Source organism: Crassostrea angulata, chromosome 1 (genome assembly GCF_025612915.1).
Source record: "Crassostrea angulata isolate pt1a10 chromosome 1, ASM2561291v2, whole genome shotgun sequence".
Classification (NCBI taxonomy): domain Eukaryota; kingdom Metazoa; phylum Mollusca; class Bivalvia; order Ostreida; family Ostreidae; genus Magallana; species Magallana angulata.
This window is the reverse complement of record NC_069111.1, coordinates 52,915,207-52,935,024: the sequence shown is the minus strand read 5'-3', so window position 1 is coordinate 52,935,024 and position 19,818 is coordinate 52,915,207. Positions and strand designations below refer to the sequence as shown.

General features: G+C 33.4%; 2 long non-coding RNA genes across 2 annotated transcripts; both read right to left on the bottom strand.

Moving 5' to 3' along the window:
- Positions 1-6,816: 6,816 nt before the first annotated feature.
- Positions 6,817-13,679, bottom strand: LOC128186266 (uncharacterized). Its single transcript, XR_008243914.1, has 4 exons — positions 13,549-13,679; positions 9,489-9,918; positions 8,885-9,002; positions 6,817-7,019 (listed from the first exon to the last, which is right to left on the bottom strand). It is a non-coding gene; the product is annotated as an uncharacterized LOC128186266 (long non-coding RNA).
- Positions 13,680-13,841: 162 nt separating this feature from the next.
- Positions 13,842-15,307, bottom strand: LOC128186262 (uncharacterized). Its single transcript, XR_008243913.1, has 3 exons — positions 15,150-15,307; positions 14,096-14,278; positions 13,842-13,946 (listed from the first exon to the last, which is right to left on the bottom strand). It is a non-coding gene; the product is annotated as an uncharacterized LOC128186262 (long non-coding RNA).
- Between the last annotated feature and the right edge of the window lie 4,511 nt (positions 15,308-19,818).

Below are 19,818 nucleotides of genomic sequence, written 5' to 3'. Positions count from 1 at the left end.
CTCAAACTAATCTCTATGAATTGTTAAACATTCGTATCATTTCATTTTACATATCTTGAAATGTGTTTAACACAAGTCAAGTTAAATCAAGAATCGGCAAAACCATGCATCAAATAACACTAATAGCATAACGATAGTATAACCGATAACGATAAAATATTCTAGAATGCTCACAATGACGTCATGCGACAATCAAAAGACCTTAAAACATTAAATTAGCACCAATGTATCTTTTTAAGCTATGGAGTCAATACGTACGTTTGAAAGCCTCCAGTTGGTGTCTGTATTTGATTCACTCTGTCTAAAACATACATCAAAGTCTCCACCAAAAGTACACTGAAGTCCATTCCCTTTGTTCAACAAAGTTGACACTGTTTTGTCTAAAAACGTTTTTTATTGTAGTAGAACAGTTCAACGCATAGAGACAAAACGAATTAAAAATCAACAAAATTTTCCGATACTTACTGCAGGAATCTGCAATCATTGTGACGTCATCTATTGAAATTTCTGTCTCATCTTCGCCCGTTTCAAATTTAAGCATAAGCTGAAATTTGTTAATATTCAGGATAAATTTTTTTTTGTATGTTTTGTAAAATAATAATATTATAATATACATCATTATAACACTTCAAGGAAGATGTCCTGAAATGAACTTGATTTCTATTTTAGAATGATATAATAATAATGAAATCAATATTTTTTTAGTTAAGGTGAACAGCTATGCTATTTTGATCATCGTAAACGCTTTTAGTCAGACTTAATATAGAAAACTCATGCTCCAACGCTTTATTCACTTATTTAACGTAGTTCTGTAGGCCATAATTTGATAATGTTTTTACTTTCCCATACAATCAATAAGATAAACCCTAATGTTTACATGAATTGATGATATATTTATAATTCGTTGTTTTAAGTACCTTATTCGTCACATTTAAAGTATACGGCGCACGTGATTATTAGAGGCGAAAGGGGGAATAGATTCATCCAAAACAAATTTGACAAGTTAAAAAAAAAAACGATTTTCCACAGTCAAAATAAAATCAATAATAGCGAGCGCAGCTCGCCGGCGCGCAGCGAGTTCTAAGAACCAGTGTGCGCGGGAAAAAAAAACGGGCTAAACCTACAGTTCATCAAACAAATTTTTTTGTCTACGTCCCATTATGCTTTCTAATGTTTTCACCCGTGGTGCTATGCCAAAAATGGCCGACTTTTAACTCGTAAATTACGGTGACTTAAAGTTTGAAGTTTTTTTTTTAATATAGAGATTTTATGTATATATACTAGCAAGAGCCATACTTTGCTGTCACATCGATCCATTTTTAAGCCAATTGTGCATGCATGATGTACAGTAGGCAGGTAAGTTTATGAGTAGGGAGGAAATAAACAATAAGATATTTTGAACTAAATAAAAAGGAATAAAATGAAAAAAATAAACATTTTAAAAAATTATGTAGATATTGCATATTGTCAGACCATCAAATTCAAAAATGGGAAATTACACACCTACAAACAGGAACCGGGCTCTCTCTCTCTCTCTCTCTCTCTCTCTCTCTCTCTCTCTCTCTCTCTCTCTCTCTCTCTCTCTTTCCTCTCTCTCTCTCTCTGGGTAGGGGGTTGCGCTGTATGTATCATAACCATTAAAATTACTACCTTTGGCATACTTACTGTAGAGCAAAACTCTCTCAAAAATTCTTTGACGTTTGTTGATACCTGAATAAAACTATAAGTTGACAATGATGCAAGGTAAGTGCAATTCTTGCTGCGCTCGCCAGAACGGTAGCACCGTAAAACATATTAAACATATCAGTTCTGCCAGGAACATTTTTTGTGCGAAATGATTACTAAAGAATTATCTTTATATCATGCATTTGCTAAATATGTAGCTGTAAAATTTATATAAGTTTGGCAGGATTCAAATTCATGACTTACAGGTTCGTAAGTAATAGTCTTTCCAATTGTGCTACCGTGTTAGTTAACAATTTTTGGTAAGAAAACATTTATGAAATTATGATTGATTTTATTGATAATTTCGATAAAAATAAGTCACAATATGGAGATGTACCATAACACCTTAACAAGAGCTTGCACTTGAAGTATGCAGTCTGTGTCAAACTCAGAATTGATGAAGGCGGGGTCTACACATCTTTAACTGTCCAGATATGAAAACATTGAACTCAATAACATTTATATGTATATTTCCGGTAAAACAGCGTCAATTTAACACAACAGAGAAGATCTTGGGGGAAAATTTTGATTTTGACAATCTAAGAATATGAGTTTATCTTAGCAAATCATTCAATGTCTGACTGCTTGTTTTCATAAGCAAACTAAATAGCTACAATCCATCGAAAATACAATGCTAGTTTTGCGCTTAATATATACAGTATGATGCAATATATATTCGTACAAAATGGCGGCGTGTTTACATTCGTGCTTCACCTCACAAATTTAACGTCGAATAAAAGGGTTTATAAATAGCATCGGAATTTCATTAGTTATTTATAACAATTTTTGGTCATGTGACATTTCATATGTCACGTGATTTTACTGTCGTCTGCTTTGTAAACAAATCTGAATCGACAGAAACAAGATGGAACGCAAAGCAAAAGAATTGAGTAATGAGGTAAAAGAAATGGTATGGAAAATGTTACAAGATGGTAAAACTATTACCTACGTGTCAGAAACCTTCGGAATACCCAGATCTACAATTTCAAGTTTTAAGAAGCGTGTAGAACAACGAGGTTACATAGAAAACATCCCAAGACGAGGCAGGAAATCTACCGTGACATCCCGAGACTATCGGAAACTTGAAAGGCTTGTGAAAACCCACAGAAGAGAGAGTTTGAAGGATATTACGGACCAATTTAATGAAAACAGAGAGCGGCCAGTATCTAAACGAACTGTGTGATTGCATCTGCACAAAAATGGATTCATGAGACGGGTGGCAAAGAAGAAACTAGTGATCAGAGAAGTGAATAGAAAAAAGCGTTTGTCTTGGTGTAGAGAAAAGAGAAAATTGACTGTTGGGAACTACTGGAGAAAAGTTATTTTCTCAGATGAGTCAAAAATCGTTGTGGGACAGAATTCTCGTGTCTATATTTGGAGAAAACGGGGCGAGGGCTGGAGACCGGACATGGTTGAGGCACGTTGGGCGAAGCCATCATACGAAGTTATGATCTGGGTATGCATTTCGTGGCACGGAGTAGGTACTATTACAGCTGTTAATGGCAACATAAATGCAGAGAAATACCAGCAAGTACTAAATGACAATTTGTGGCCGGTTATAGTCCGACATTTTCCCAAAGAACAGTACATCTTTCAGGATGACAATGCGCCGGTACACCGTGCCCGTTGAACACAAGATTTTATCCATAGAAATGGAATAAGAACCATGAGCTGGCCTGCACAAAGTCCCGTCTTAAACATCATTGAAAATTTATGGTTGTTACTGAAAAGAAAGCTGCAAGCACGTGTTAGTCGTATTGAGAACAAGGACGACCTGTTCCGAGAGATACAGCGGGTGTGGAAATCTATCACGCCTCAATACGTACAGAGCCTCTATAACACAATCCCCCGACGATTACAAAGTGTTATTCGGCTGAAAGGTCATCTTACAAAGTATTAGGTAAGTTTTAGTTATTAAGAATAATTTAATAAGATGAAAAGTAGAGTTTGGAGTTTGACCTAATTCTGTCGCGAATGTAAACACGCCGCCATTTTGTACGAATATATATTGCATCACACTGTATCTTAACTTGTAGTATATTGGAAATTCAATAGGACTTCTGCATTTAAAAAATAATATTGACGAGCTTTTGACAGCCACATTTTCAAGAAGTAGCTTCTATGTAACAAGTAGTTTTTATTTGCTGAAAAACTTCATCACTGGCCCCCAATGTTTACTAATACAATTGAATACTGAGGATATAAATACAGAAAAGAAGGATTGGCGGTCAAAAAAAGTACCAATCAGATCGGCATTACACAAATTTGATTTGTTCACAGAACAATCACAGAGTTTAAGCATTTAAATCTAAATATTTTCCAATTTCTTAATACAAAGCTTTTCTTTTAAAGGAATCAATACAGCCTGAAATGGTACACTGTCCAACTCTCTAAAATTAATTACAATCTTGATTTTCCTAAAGCTTTATTTGACATCAACTCATTATTATTGAAACATTAGACTTATTTTAGTGCAAAGGGGTCAAAAAGTATGTAACGGTATCCAGATTTGTTCTTACTCGACATAACTGTTGTACATTGTAGCAACCTATAATGATACAGTATCCATTAATGATATAAAGTTGCATTAGTGGTCAGATTTCTGGCCGTTAATGATATGATTTTATCATGAACGAACTACCTAGCCGTCCACTAATTGTAATAAAAATATATACCCTATATTTCATAATACACAGGATACACATCGCCACCATCTTGGATTTATTTCAAACTGTCAACACGGTGGAAGTTTTGTTTGAAACTAATCAGTAAAACTATTCTGCGATCAATTCCATCTTCCAATCGTTCCTTTAACAAAATCATCCCTTGATCGGCATCTTCTGCCTTAGATAGACGCCGAAAGGGATACCAATGGAGTTGGAAGAGGATGTGTTTTTTAAATCCTCAAACAAAGAATTTAATGATTCTAGATAATAAGATGTCAAGTGCCTCCAGGAATATTCGGATCAATAAATTGTCTACGGAAGGGAGCCATCACAGAAATTTTTCAGTCAACGTTATCAATCTAAACGTGTTCTACAATAAGGATCCAACTCAAAGACGAAATTGTCATTACCTAGTTTTGTTCAAAAATCCGGCAGACCAACAACATGTAATGACATTAGCTCGACAGATGTATCCTGATAATTCCCAGCATTTGATGATACAGTTCAAAGAAGCAACGGAAAAAACTTTTGTATATCTCTTGATAGATTTAAAACCAACAATGACTGAATCAATGCGTATGCGCACTGACATGTTTGCAATCATGTCTATAAAAGAACACTATTAAAAAATAAAAAGTGATGAGGAAGATGATGATATGGAGTCTGGTGAGGAATCATAGGATGAAGATTACGAGTGAAATATATTCTAGGTTTATCATGATAATATCTAGGTCGTTTGATATTGGGTACAATCGAGCAATTTTCGAGTTATGGCCCTTGGACGTAAAAAAAAATCAAGTTGTTTGTAGTTTCCGCTCATTTCATTTTTATGAATTAGGACAGTGCACTACTCTGGAATGGTCAACATCAAATTACATCTTATCAGAAAGGAGGGCGTTCATAAACATGGATTGATATGACGGATGGTGAACGACTCTCATAGTTTAAATATTTATACTGTATATTATAGATTAGGGTGCAGGTCATTGTAAAATAGACGTGAGAGGCTCTCCGTCGAATGCTTCATTATTGTAAAGGGAAAAAAAATTTAAATGTGTTTCAGGGGCGCATACAGGATTTGTAGTTAAGGGGGCGTGTATAAAATTATTGAGGCAGGGGGTCTGGGGCCGCATTGAGGCCCCCCATGGGTGAAGGGCAAAGCCCTGGTGGGGGCCCAGGGAGCGAAGCCCCCGGAAGCTCCTGGTTTTTGTGTATTTTGAAGGTAAAACCAGGCTCAAAATAGTGGTATTTTTTCAGTTATGTACACTTTACACAAAAGCCTATAACATATATATAACAATTTGACACATATTGTTACTTATACCTAATACATGTATTGGATAAAAAACAAAATATTTTAGGCATTCATGAACTCCCAAAATTAACCTGGTTATCAAAGTTACAACATTCTAATGACGTTATTAGCTGTTAGAAATATAAGATGCATCAAATCTTCAATATTCTTATATAAAATAACCTATTTACCTAGAAAAAAATTCAAAAAATATACAGTTTTTCAAAATATTTCTGCTTGCATCGCAATAGGGAAATGACAGCGCAGTTTACACTTGAAACAAAAGTGATTGGATTTCCAGTCGATTCTTGGTCGAAGCCCCAAATTCAGGGCCCTGGGGAATTTGATGCAGCCACCAGATGACCAACACTGTTTGTTTTAAACACAGATTAATTGGTTTGTTATCAGAACCTGTCAACATGCATTAGGATCAGATATTTATCGAGCAGCCGAATTACAGTCAGCATAGCACAGCTAGTGTATCAATGAGGTGTAACATTGAGTCAGGCATTATTATAAATAAAGTGAAACACAAAACTGGACTGGAAAGCGCCCTCCACGCCCCCCCCCTTAAATCCGCCCATGTGTTTATAGTTATTGTCTGTTGTCTTTTTTCAAAGTTTACTCTTGTGTTTCGCCTGACTGCATTGGAGGAAATTTTATTAACTTCTATAATTTGATTTAAAAAGTAATTCTTATAAAAAAATTGATTAATAAGATGAATCATTTATAATTCAATCAAGTGGCAAAATCCTAATCCGCTATTAATGATTAAATAAATAATTAATGTTTAAATAAAATGATTGAATTTCATTTAATCTCATAAATCAGTTTGTTAATTAATCAAACTCATTATATGATGGCATAGGTAGTCTTACACCTTGGGAGGCTACCAAGAGGCTACTTCATAGTAACTCAAGGGAGGCTATTGCGCTGGAATCTTTTTTTCCCTTCTGTGAAAAATTAAGGAAATCATACTCGGTCGATATAAATTTATAAAATTACCAAACCTTCCTGTTCCAGAGTTTCGTCACTAGCAAACATATTACAAAAGTATAAATTCTAGTTTATAGTTTGTAAGATTTTTTTTAATAATAATAAATCGTTTTGTAACGTTATTTTGCGTTCACTTGACAATACTATTACCTTAAAATCATTAGCCATGTTGATATTCCACTCGACTAAATGCCATATTCTTCCTATGTTGTTTTTGTGCGTTGAATTCCTTATTTCTACCAAAGTCTGGTTTTTATCAGCTATCAAATCCCATATAATGACATCCATCGATACAGACGTTTCGGTGAAGTAACGGAAACGAAGACACCAGTCGGCAGCTTTAAAAAGTAACAATTATACTATTCTTCATTGCCTTGTGAATTTAAGCAGTTAAAACAAAAAATAAATGCATACCAATTTTTATTATTTATTAATTTTTTATAAAAAAAAAAAAAATCTACTCGTTTTTTACATTCCATACCTATAACAAATCTGAAATCCAACTTTCGATACGTTGTGTAAAAACCATTTTAACGCATTGTTTATTACCAGGAATCGTACGGTTCTTAGGTTTAACGTATACACAAAATAGTTTAAATGTCATAAGAATCTGAAGAGGTATAAATCACAAACTTAATTAAGAATCCTGTATAAATTCTATATGTCAATGGTATAAAAAAAATAACCGTAATCCCAGTAACAAAAAAGAATGCAGAGAACATAATCTAAACAAATATATACTACTTTTGAACACTGGTAATTGTATTTGCCCAAATTACATAGCTTCGAGATATTTTTGTTGACAATTATTAAACAATTTTAAAAACAGAAGGGTTTTCATAAAAGTACTATTTCAAATAAATCTTTCTGGAGTTCTTTGTGGAATGGAGGTTAAAATAAACTAATATTTATTTATAATTGGTTGGATCAATATAGTTGTACTGGAACGAGTTATCTGTTTTCGTTTATATCTTGAGCGAGATTTTGTTGGTACAATGACCGAAAAAATTATTGCAGAAGAGTCAGTCAAGCACCTTGTTGTAAGTGAATAATATAATTATTCTATCATGTTGTTAAGTTACACTCATTTATACATTATGTCTACGTAAATCTGCCTTTATAAAGGCATGTATTCTTATTCATTTCGAATTTCTCCGTCCTTGTTTGGTGGGGGGGGTGTAGTTTGTAACCCTGAATCCTACCATAATATTCAGTTTTAAAGTCTGTATGGGTTGTGTGTGTATGAATGTTTATTGGTGTTTCTTGTTTTTGTGTAGTTCTCACGGCGAGTTTATTGATAAAAATAAAGTTCATTAACTAGCTGCGAGTTTTGTTGTCATTACGAGGCAGCATAGTTATTGTAAATTATCATACAACAGCTTATGAATTTGAAAAAAAAACTTTCGTTATTAACCTAACAGTTTATCCTATTTCATGAAATTGTTCTTTACAAGTCCATATATATCCAAAACTAAATTGTTAATCACATTATTTTTATAAAAGAAGCCAATTACTTAGGAAATACCTCATTTATTAATTCACAATATATATTGTTCAAAATACAATGATACTTGTTTCAATGCAATGGTTTTCGTGTCATTTCAAAATAAAACATCATAGGTGGAACACTATTTTCATCTACAATTTTCCTTTTAAAAAACTAACTGGATATTTTCTAATTCGCTTGCTCGTTGTTGGCCTAATGATTCATATCCATTATCTACTTTACTACCAGTATACGTATCTAACAATAAAAATTTGGTGTTTGAATTCAAGTACAAATGCTTTATTTTGGTAAATAAACAATTTATAAAAATTTAATCGGTAAGTACATTTTGTGTTTTGTGAAAAACGCCATACCGGGAAAATTATTTTTTAATAATATCAATATATTCATAATCATATTTTCAACAACAATCATTTTAGCCTTCCGCCTTAAATACAACAATTTTTGTTTTATCAACATTAACATTTAGCATTCACATGGGTGTGTATTGCAATAAACTATCAAGCATATCCTGTTAATTGTTCTCTGTTTGGTTGTATAATGTAGACCGAATATGTGTACATTTAATGTCGTCAGCTGTGTTTTATATAAAATATACTTATGATTACGAGTAAGAAAATGAATCATTCGCAAAAGTTTTTTTCTTTAATAATAAGAGAAAAACACGAAGTGGATATAAAATTTGGTGTTTTTTACCTTTGAATTTTATCCTGGAAATCAACACTGCCGTTTGTCCTGAGGCTGCACCAGATCAATTTACATACGCATAGTACGATGCATTATAATTAAGCTTTGGATCGTTTTGTGGAGGACTCTATTGCATAAAGATAGCAACATTTTAACTATTCTGTATTGCACACACTAATCGGTAAGATATTAAGGTGGTTCGACGCACCAATTTCTAGGGAAAATATTCCTAATAGATTCATCAAATACCATATTGGTACGTCGAGCTACCGTACGTAAAAATTGATGTTTTTACTTTGGAAAAACCTGTAACTGATTATCTAGTCATTTGTTTCGTGTGAACAACACAATTTTACACATAGTTTGAATAAAATATATTTTCCATAATTTTATTATATTTAAAGATTTATTGATGAAAATTAAAAATCAGAATTAAATTATATTTTAAAAATAAGAGTAAGGTAAGTCATTATATTCACAGCAAAAAGTAGATGTCTCTCGATATAATGGTCACAATGCACAAAACAAGTTTATCGTAGTTTTCAGAAATACATATTCAGAATTCTTTACAATACATGTTATCAAATTTACTAGTACAATAACATTAGCTCACATTTTGGATGGACCATGTTAATTTGTTGTCTTTTGTATGCCATAGGAAACAGTCGTTGTTAGGTTCAAAAGAACACGAAAAAAAGTCATTATCATCTGAAAAAAAATCCTAATATGCTTATGATAATCTAGTCTCAATAATAATATCATTCTAAAACTCCATGGATGTTATTTGATGATCTATCTAAATAGTTTTATTTACAATATGTATTTTTAAGACACACTGTCTTAAAAAAAATACCAAACTTCCTTTGCCAAGTAAACAGTACAAGTATCAATGTGTATTTAAAAATACTGACTAGCAAAGTCTTGGTTTTTGCAATCTTCCTCCTCGAATTCAACGGCACCAGTTAAACACTGGTAAACCAGACACCAAGAGTTGTTGGGTGGAAACAGCGGCTGTTCAGTTAGACGATTGGAGATACTGGCATCTTAAATTTAAAATGAAATTTTCTATGTTATCACTATATTTGTCCAGGTCTGATACTGGTCACCAGTTTGTACAATGATGTTTCTACGAAAGCCGAGAAGGATCATTCGAGATTCGAGATTCGAAATACGAGATTCGAAATACGAGATTCGAGATTCGAAATTCGAGATTCAATATCTAAATTTACCAATCAAATCAAGGATCTGAAAATATGTATCCTAACGACATCAAACTGTTCTAAATAAAAATCATACGTACATGCTCTTATATACAAATAAATGCTATGTTCACTTCTCCCTACCTAACTAAATAATTATTTGTATTTACTTTTACACAGAATATCTAATTGCACTAGTAATAGTGCAGTGTGCTTCGCGATCTAAGTGATTTTGTTTGCCCTGGTGCATTTCCACCTGATGCGTTTGAACCCTAAGGTATTTCACCACCAGTAATAGTTTAAAACCCGGGTTTATTCACCCCTTTTGTGTAAAAATGCGGTTATGGTAGAGAACTTCATAAGCGTAGCTAATTTTTCTGTAGGGGATCCTAGGCCAATTTTAAAAAATTTTACTATGTAAATTTAATAAGCTCCAATTTTCCCGAGGAGGGGGTCCAGATCCCCTGACCCCCTCCTTTCTAGATCCCCGCATGAAGATTAGTACATGTATCTAAATAATCTAAATATAAATAATATGTCCTGTTTCACTAATAAATATAAGCATTACTTATCGTTTTTATGTATGATAGACAGTGATACACTAGTACTATGATTATAAACAAATCATTGAGATATTATCACATCATACGGAAATACAATTTTTTTTCCTTTTTCTCAGTAAACAACTTATTATGAGTCTTACTTTTGGAATTGTTTTCAATATAGAAGGATACCTACTCTCTACAATTAAATGTAGGGATGAAAGGGTGCCAATTTGTTCACATTGCCGATTTCTTGTGCAGAGAACAGTAAAACCTTTTATTTGATTGTGCATGAATATTTCAAAATTAATTGTTGTACATATATTTTGTTAAAATTCATTCATTGATATATCAACAAGAAAGAATCAAAGCATATGTTTCACAGCCAAGTTATGTTTCTCTGTAGTTTCCTACCCCCCCCCCCCCCCACCGCACCAAAGTTTACAATAATTACATATAAGTCATATAAATGTTTACTTTTTTTGTAAGTAAATCTCTAAAGATGTAAATAAGCACTGCAAACAAAGATGTGTGTATTTAATATACTACTACATTACACTTAGCCAGATAAAATGTAATCAGGATGAAGCTACAAGGGGTGAGTGGTGCAAATTTACCAATTTGTCGCCATACACACAGAACACCAAGTAAAGAAACTGTGAGTGGTGTGTGGAATGCAAAAAGATGGCGGCAAATTATCTCAAATAATCAGTGCAAAAACCCACAAATAGGCTGTTATTCGTTACATATCCTGCAAAAACATTGATAAAAAATGTTATCGTCCCATAACATAGCCAATTAAGTTAATGTGTACATATGGTCAACGTACATGTAATTCTAATGTCCATGGAGGCGGACGTATCAGGCGGGGATCCAGAAAATTAAATTTCAAAAATGATCGGTTGAATTACATTAAATGCTTTGAAAATTGTTTTAAACTATCGCACGGGTCAAAATGCGTGATAGAAGCTATATACAGTGTAATTGGAAACTTTCATTTTATATCAATATGTAGTATTACCTATATTATAACAAATGAGAGTATGGCACAACTGCCACAAGCAATACATGTCCTCTACCGGCACCACCTCCCTCCCCATAAAAAAATGAAACAATTGTCGTTTTATTTGCTAAAATGTGTGTGGTTCAAGATTTTTCTAAAGGACATACCCGATTAGAATTGAAAAAGAGTCGTACGTTTAAAACTAATTTTGTCAAAATTTTTAGATTCATTTGGTTATATTTTGGTCCATTTGGGTAAATATATGCACCAGCGCAGCTCTAATTTATATATAATCAGGCCATAAATTCAAAATATTTTAAAAAATTAATAGCTTTAAATCCAGTAGATAAAAAAAGGAAAGCAAGTCGAACTCGATGAGTGCTAAAACCTGTGTTGAATGAATGGTACAGTAGGATATGCGCAAAAAAGTCCCGTCTACTCTTTCCTACCCTATAATTATTGGAATATTAAATCCGATTATAAGAGTCAAATTAAAAATCAAGTACGGATATGTACCTGTTTATCAAAAGTAAAACTACTCATAATTTATCTACAGTGCATCGTTATGGAGCTACACAGAAAGTTTAATATTAATTTGCCGAGCCAAATAAAAAAAAACCTGGAAAACGAAGAGAAAACAAGGTGGGGGACAGAATAACTGACAAATTAATTAGGACTATATAGCCCCCCCCCCCCCCTCTTGAAATGTATATACTGAAAACAGATTATTGGCGTACAACATCCGCACACAATTTAAAGAAAATTTCATGTTTTTTTTCATTATTTTCGCCAGCTAATGTAAGACATCACAAACACCCCAAACCCCCTCACGGAAAAGGAAATGCTAGGTGATGAGAGAGAGAGAGAGAGAGAGAGAGAGAGAGAGAGAGAGAGAGAGAGAGTCGATGGTGAATCACAGGTGCGCTAACACCGTTAAAATTAAAGCTTGCTAGTTGGTCTGCCCTACCCTAGCTACCTCCTCTCTTTTCTTGTTTTAGAGGCTTAATTATTGTCTATATATGCTTGTAACAAATCAAATCAATTTCAAATTCTAAATCAAAACTGAATTTGACACTAAAAAACTCTCTCTGTGTCTGTCTGTCTGTCTGTCTGTCTGTCTGTCTGTCTCTGTCTCTCTCTCTCTCTCTCTCTCTCTCTCTCTCTCTCTCTCTCTCTCTCTCTCTCTCTCATATCGACAATGGCATTGCCATACCCTACAATACTCTATTCTTATCTGGATTTTTGTCTTTGCATGAGGTTGTAAATCATTATATCTTCTATGGTTTAAAACTTTATCATAACCTATATTTTGACATGTCGATTATTTCATTGAGTTTCGTTTCATAGCTAAAACATTTAGATTAAACAGATCTTTCTTCGCGAGCCGATTTTTACACAGTTGGGGCGAATACACTTCGGGTTAAAATTGTTCGGGGGGAAACACATACAGGGCAAACAAAACCACTTAGATTCGCAAAGCCAACAGTGTTATTTCTAATTTAATTGTTTATACTGTGTGGGGTTAATTCATCAATGTTAATTTAACCATTTTATAACCACTATATAAGAGCTATTAAGACATGTATTTGTAGGAAAGAGCATGTACGAATGATCTTTATTTAGAACAGTTTGATGTTGCTAGGATACAGGTTTCAGATCCATGATTTGATTGGTAAATTTAGATATTGAATCTCGAATTTCGAATCTCGAATCTCGTATTTCGAATCTCGTATTTCGAATCTCGAATCTCGAATGATCCTTCTCGGCTTTCGTATGTTTCACTGCAAATGTCAACGCAGAAAAGCATGTAACTAATGAGATTTAAAATGATATCAAATTGTGGCATGTAATGAATTGGACGAATCAATAATATCGAAAGAAAATGTTCAAGCATCATTTAATCACACGAATCATCTAAGAAATCGTTACCTTTTTCGTATATACTGATTGCATTGTCACCACCGCATATAGCTTCTCCATCACAAATATAATTACACTGCTCTGCATTTTGTAAAGCGCCTTGATAGGAGTCAGATTTTATGCATGAGCATGAATTGCCCTTTGAAAAAAATGAAATCAACAGATATCATTATTTTATTCCCTGTAGTAAAATATCCATGCATATTTTGTTTATTTGAATTCAAATGAAGCAACTATCGTACGTCACCAGCATGAAGCAACATATCGCTTTGGTTGATTGTATAAAGTATAATGGAAACCTACCCGTATCGCTAATCTTTTTGATTCATTACACAAGATCTGACATTCTACTAAAGAGGCATTCTCAAGTGAATAGAACTGCATTTCATCTGGCTTCTTATAACATCCTTAAAATACAAATGATATCATTTAAACACGTTTAGTTTTCTGAGCAAGATTTTCATTCAAATGCAGTAACTTAAAATAAGGCACTGATTATTCTGTAAAGTTTACATTATACAGAAGAAAGTTTTATATATAAACACATTTGGTTTACCTAATAGAGATAAATATGGCGTAGTATAAATATAATTGTTGGTCCAAAGCTCCGTAACCTCGGTAAGGTTACAGATTTCTATTTCTTGTCCATTCAGGGTAGACAACTCAAATTCTTTCTGTTTGCAATACCCCCTTGCATCCTCCCATGTTTTACTTTCGTTGACATATATATACTGGTTTCCTGAGGGTGTCAATAAAAGCAAAAACAAATATTAAGCAACTCTTTTCTTTATTTGATAAACTTTTCAAAATATTTAAATTTGATTTAAAAGTAAATATACAAAGAAATCGAATTTTGTAAGAATATATATTTATGTGTCAAATGCTTAAAACAATCAGAATCTTTACAAAAAGAAAGAAGTCAAAACATATGAACATTTTTATGCATAAAGTGTTGAATATATGCTAACTGATGTTCCTACAAGCTTACTAATGTGGTATGTTGTAAACTTTGAATTTACAACAGGACAAATAAATATATTTGATTCATTGCGTTTCAATCGTGTACTTCCCGGGGTTTTTCCAACCTCTCACCATCTCTTTAAACATTGCTATAGTATTCATATATCTAAAGATTTCATGAAGGGGTGTCCAACATATTTACAAACAAATTAAAAAAGTTAACTCTTTATATTTTTGTTAAAACTTTATTACCCCAGCATTTGGAACATGCAGAAGGTCGCCATATGTAACTGGTGTCAAAGCTGAAAACTACTCATAAAAGGCATTGTCCGCAATGCAAAATACTTCGCGGTAGAGGTCTAACGATATTGCATCGCCGTGTTACTCGGTCGCAATGAAATTATATTTTTTTACGCACTTTTCCAGACTAACTTTAACAATGCAAAATATTTCGCTGAAGAGGTCTCACTATCTTGCATCGCCGTTTTACTCGGTCGCAATGAAATTATCAACTTTTACGTACCTTTCCAATGCTAACATTAAACGTGTGCAATCGTGTTAAATGAAATCGAAGGGTTGTATAGCTGGGTGACTGTGTCGACGAGCGTGTTCAGCTTTAACAGTCTTTTTTAAGCCTTTCATATTCTTACCGTTCACTCTGCATATCCATCCCGTAAATAGAAAAACTACCAGTCTTAAAATCATTTCGTCTTTAACACTCAAATCCCATATATCTTCTCAAAACACTGGTTTAAAAAACTCTTTAAAATCCGGTAGAAATGCAGTTCAGCTGGGGCTTTCCGCAAATGCAGATAATCAAATTCAATCGTGTGAAACTATTTCCTCTGTCTATTTTATTATTACTCCTTCGAGTGTTGATGTAGTAACCGATAACACGCTCTGAATAATCTCATTCGAATTCAGGTTTTTTTATTATCAAAAGATTTTTCCTTATTTCTACAAAAAGTCAGTGTGTGTTCAGGATCTTAGTGATCATTTCTAGATGCAAATTTTGTTACTCATCTACAAATAACAGTAAAACAGGAAGTGTTTCATCTAACTAGACATTTCTACGCAAAACAACAAGGTTAGTAACAGAGGGCGTTTCTTTTTATAAATAAAGGAAGTCATTTTCCTGTAATACATGGTGATGTTCTAGTTTTTTGTCGAAATTTTCTACATGAAATATTTCCAAATTATTCAATCAAGTATTACTACATAAGTGTGTGTTTTGGACGATTCATTTAACATGATATGAAATACCAAGCATTATGACATGTTTTTAAAATACCCCTTGTATACAGGATTTAGTTCCTAAAACTAGAAATATTTCCAGAATATGAACATGCACTGCGCCCAAACGCCTTGTCGTCACATTCTACGATTAGAATGTCTTACTCTGAATTAGAAATACTCCAGCGAAATAAAATGACAAAATGGTTCGGCCGCACTTAAATGACTTTCGTCATTACACTTATTAAACAGTATTCTGATTTTTTGGTTTTGAAAAAAATTACAAGTACATGTATTGTATCATTTTTTTTTTTGGTTCTTCTACGTGTCTAACGTGATAAACATAGTAGCAAACCGATAGTATATGAAGAAAAACATCTAAAATCGTCCTTGTTGCAATAAAAGTTCATATAAGGTCAATTTACACAACCGTTAGCGGAAACAGCTATTTCTTCATCGAAAGGAGGTGCTTAAGTTAAGAGGAAAAGGTTAATTGAACTTAACATATATGTGTGACCATATTTAATGAATATGTTTAGTGCAGCTTTCAATGGAGAGTTATTCGGATCTCGAAGAGGCAACAAGATGCTTTACCGCTTATCCTGTTCATCATATGACATCCGCACAAGATAAACCAATCATAACGAGACCTCTATGGGTCATATCATTTACATTCAGTGTACTTATAAAGGATACATTTTCTTTATGCTATATGCATATTAATACTTGAGGTTTTCTCAACCTTATAAATGTGTTAGATTTTAAATTTTTAATCTACAGCAGGACAAATGGGTCTCACGTATTCATGTACGTTCAGACTTTCTTTAAAGTTCTCCTTAAAATCTCTAAAATCTCTCTCTCTCTCTCTCTCTCTCTCTCTCTCTCTCTCTCTCTCTCTCTCTCTCTCAAGCCAACATCGTCTCAAAATACCGAGTTAAGGAACATGTCCAGTAAAAACCAAGCCCATGCTTCTTAAAAACATCGAGTTTAGATGTATTTCAAATATAAAAAAAACAGTCCTTATTTTTAAAACAAAAACCAAAAGTTTGTGTTCAGGAACTTATTAATCATTTCTAGATGCAAATTGTGTTACTTATTTACAATATACTGTAAAACCATCTTACTATATGTAAACGAGGCCGGGTCTAATTTGTTCTGCCATAGATTTTTGAATGAAATTTTTTACATGAATTTCCACTGATATAATTATTATTTTAAGATAAAAAAAAATAAGACATTTACCACACCGTTTGTTTAGGAGGTCATCTCAAAGTTTGTTAATTTTTAACATAGAACCCTATGGGATTTTGCTTGAAATGTATAAATTTTGCACATTTTTTACATTTTTTTAAAACTTCTGCCTTAGGAATTTCTTTTTCTGTTCTACATATTAAAGTTATTGCTAAAAGGTATCAAATGGTTAAATAAAAAAAACCTTTCACCTCCTGGTTTGTTCCAGGGGTCTTATCAAAGTTGTTTTTTGTATGCCCAATTTCCCAGATTTGTCAGATAATGGCTATTTTTTATTTGACAAAGGCGGAAATGGTGATCTTTATAGTATTATTAAAACATTCAGACGTATTTAAGTAAAAAATGAATATATAACATCACATATTAAGGGTCATTAATATAAAATACATGGTTACTGTCTTGAAATATATGAAGTAAGCTATATTCAGGCGGGTTAAGAAAACGTGATAAAGGGCTAGGCTTGCTGAACCCTCTTCACGTTTTCGACCCGATCCCAAATATAGCTTATACTTCGAGACATCTAAGTTTATTCCACAATATAACATTAATTTTACCGATCAAACAAGCTATTTTCAACAAATTTCGCTGAATATCTGCAGTTGAAACTATCACGCCATGGCGTCAACCAAGCAAAAAGATGACGTCACAATACAAATGAAACGCTGCGCGAAAGCGTGCGTACTCGTTCTGTACTCGGCCTCGTTAAAAAGGTTTTACGCCGAGCCACAAGGTTAGTTACAGGCGGCACTTTTTTACAGATAACCGGATATCCTTCTCCTGTGCTACATAAATACGTTTTATTGGTGTAATTGTTTTATGCAACGTTTCTAATCTTTTGTTGGTACAAAGTATTCTTGATGAAAAATTGATACTTCTATTCAATCAGGTACCACTACACTCGGGTGTTTGGACAGTTCATATTAAGCCATGATTACAGAAAATAACCTTATTAAACGTATAAGAAATACTTATGACAAACCTCTTTATTCTTTAAACCTATTATTTCCATAATAAACGAACATCCACTGCGCTGGAATTTCTCCCAGCCATAAAGTAATTTAACTTATTTTGCTGAATCCTTTCCTGCCTAAAGTGTTCTGTGAGTACGACTGGAGTAACATAATCGTCACTAAACTTGTACATTTTTTACCAAAACGTCATATAACTACTACCATCCTGTACCTGCTTCAGAACATACATGTATGTACACAGCCGGGTGAGTAAACGCAGAAGTTTATATGGGTACAAACAATTACAGTAAAAGTTTGTATGGGTACAAACAATCACAGCAAAAGTTTGTATGGGTACAAACAATCACAGTAAAAGGATTTAAAACACAATGTTCAGACTAAATCATACCATTACCAATTGACAAAAATAGACATAGTAATGTACTGAGATATTTGATTTTAAAACATATGCAAGTATTGCACTCATCATTTTCCTCTCCAATGCTTTTCTGACCTAATTGTTAGTGAGCCGCTAGTCTTTAACAGAGAGCATCTTAAAGGGGTCCAAATCATCAGAAGGAAACTCTTTACTTGCATGAGAGGAAAGGGAAATTTGAACTTAACCATATATGTGTGACTTTATTAAAAGATTGATGTATTTTAACCTCAGATGACAAGGATAGGTTTTCATATTTTTATAAATCAACAAGATGTATTACTCACTATCCTATGTATCACTACATCCGTACAAGATATAACCATGGTAACAAAAGCTATATGTGTTATTGAACCTACGGGGTGATTAAACAAGAGGCCAATTGGCCTTAACGGTCACCTGAGTAGCATATATCCCATACACAAACTTGTCACGGAGTCTCATATATGCATCTAATTAATTAGGTTCCATACTGGAGTAGAAAAGTTAAAAATTTGTAATGACGACCACATTTCAAAAAGAACCGTGAAACCTATAATTTTGGTGAAAAACTAAAAGATCTGGTCTACAAAATCATGAATTCAGTTTTCCTTTCAGGTGTGCCCTAGAGTCAAAACCCATCCTTGAGGGGAGATGAAAATTAAAATTTCAGTAGAGGACTTCCTGGTAAACTTAATTAAAGTCAGTTTTTTTATCCAGATGTGTGAGAATAGAGAAGGAAATTTTCAAACATTATATGCATTAACAATCTATTGCCATATTGTGCTCCCCCCCCCCTTCATGTCCTGAACCCCTTACCAAGGGGCCATGAATTTCAAAATTTAGGTAAAGGAGATTGTGGATATCATAACCATGTATTCAGTTTTTTGCCCACATGTGTGGGAGTAGAGAAGAAGATTTTTTAAGATTTAAAACAGTTTTACTATATGGCCATATTGGCCCCACCCTAGAGCCTGAACACCTAACAAAGGGGTCATGAATTTCACAATTTTAGTAGAGGCCCTCATGGACATCATAACCATGCATTTAGTTTTTAACAAATATATATGGGAGTAGAGAAGAAAATTTTCTAAGATTCAATACATTTTTACTATTTGGCCATATTGCCCCCACCCTAGAACCTGAACCCCTGACCAAGGGGTCATAAATTTCACAATTAAGGTAGGGGGCCTCATGGACATCATAATCATGCATTTAGTTTTTAACAAATATGTATGGGAGTAGAGAAGAAGATTTTCTAAGATTTAATACATTTTTACTATATGGCCATATTGGCCCCACCCTAGAGCCTGAATCCATGACCAAGGGGCCATGAATTTCACAATTTAGGTAGAGGGCCTCATGGACATCATAATCATGCATTTAGTTTTTAACAAATATATATGGGAGTAGAGAAGAAGATTTTCTAAGATTTAATACATTTTTACTATTTGGCCATATTGGCCCCAC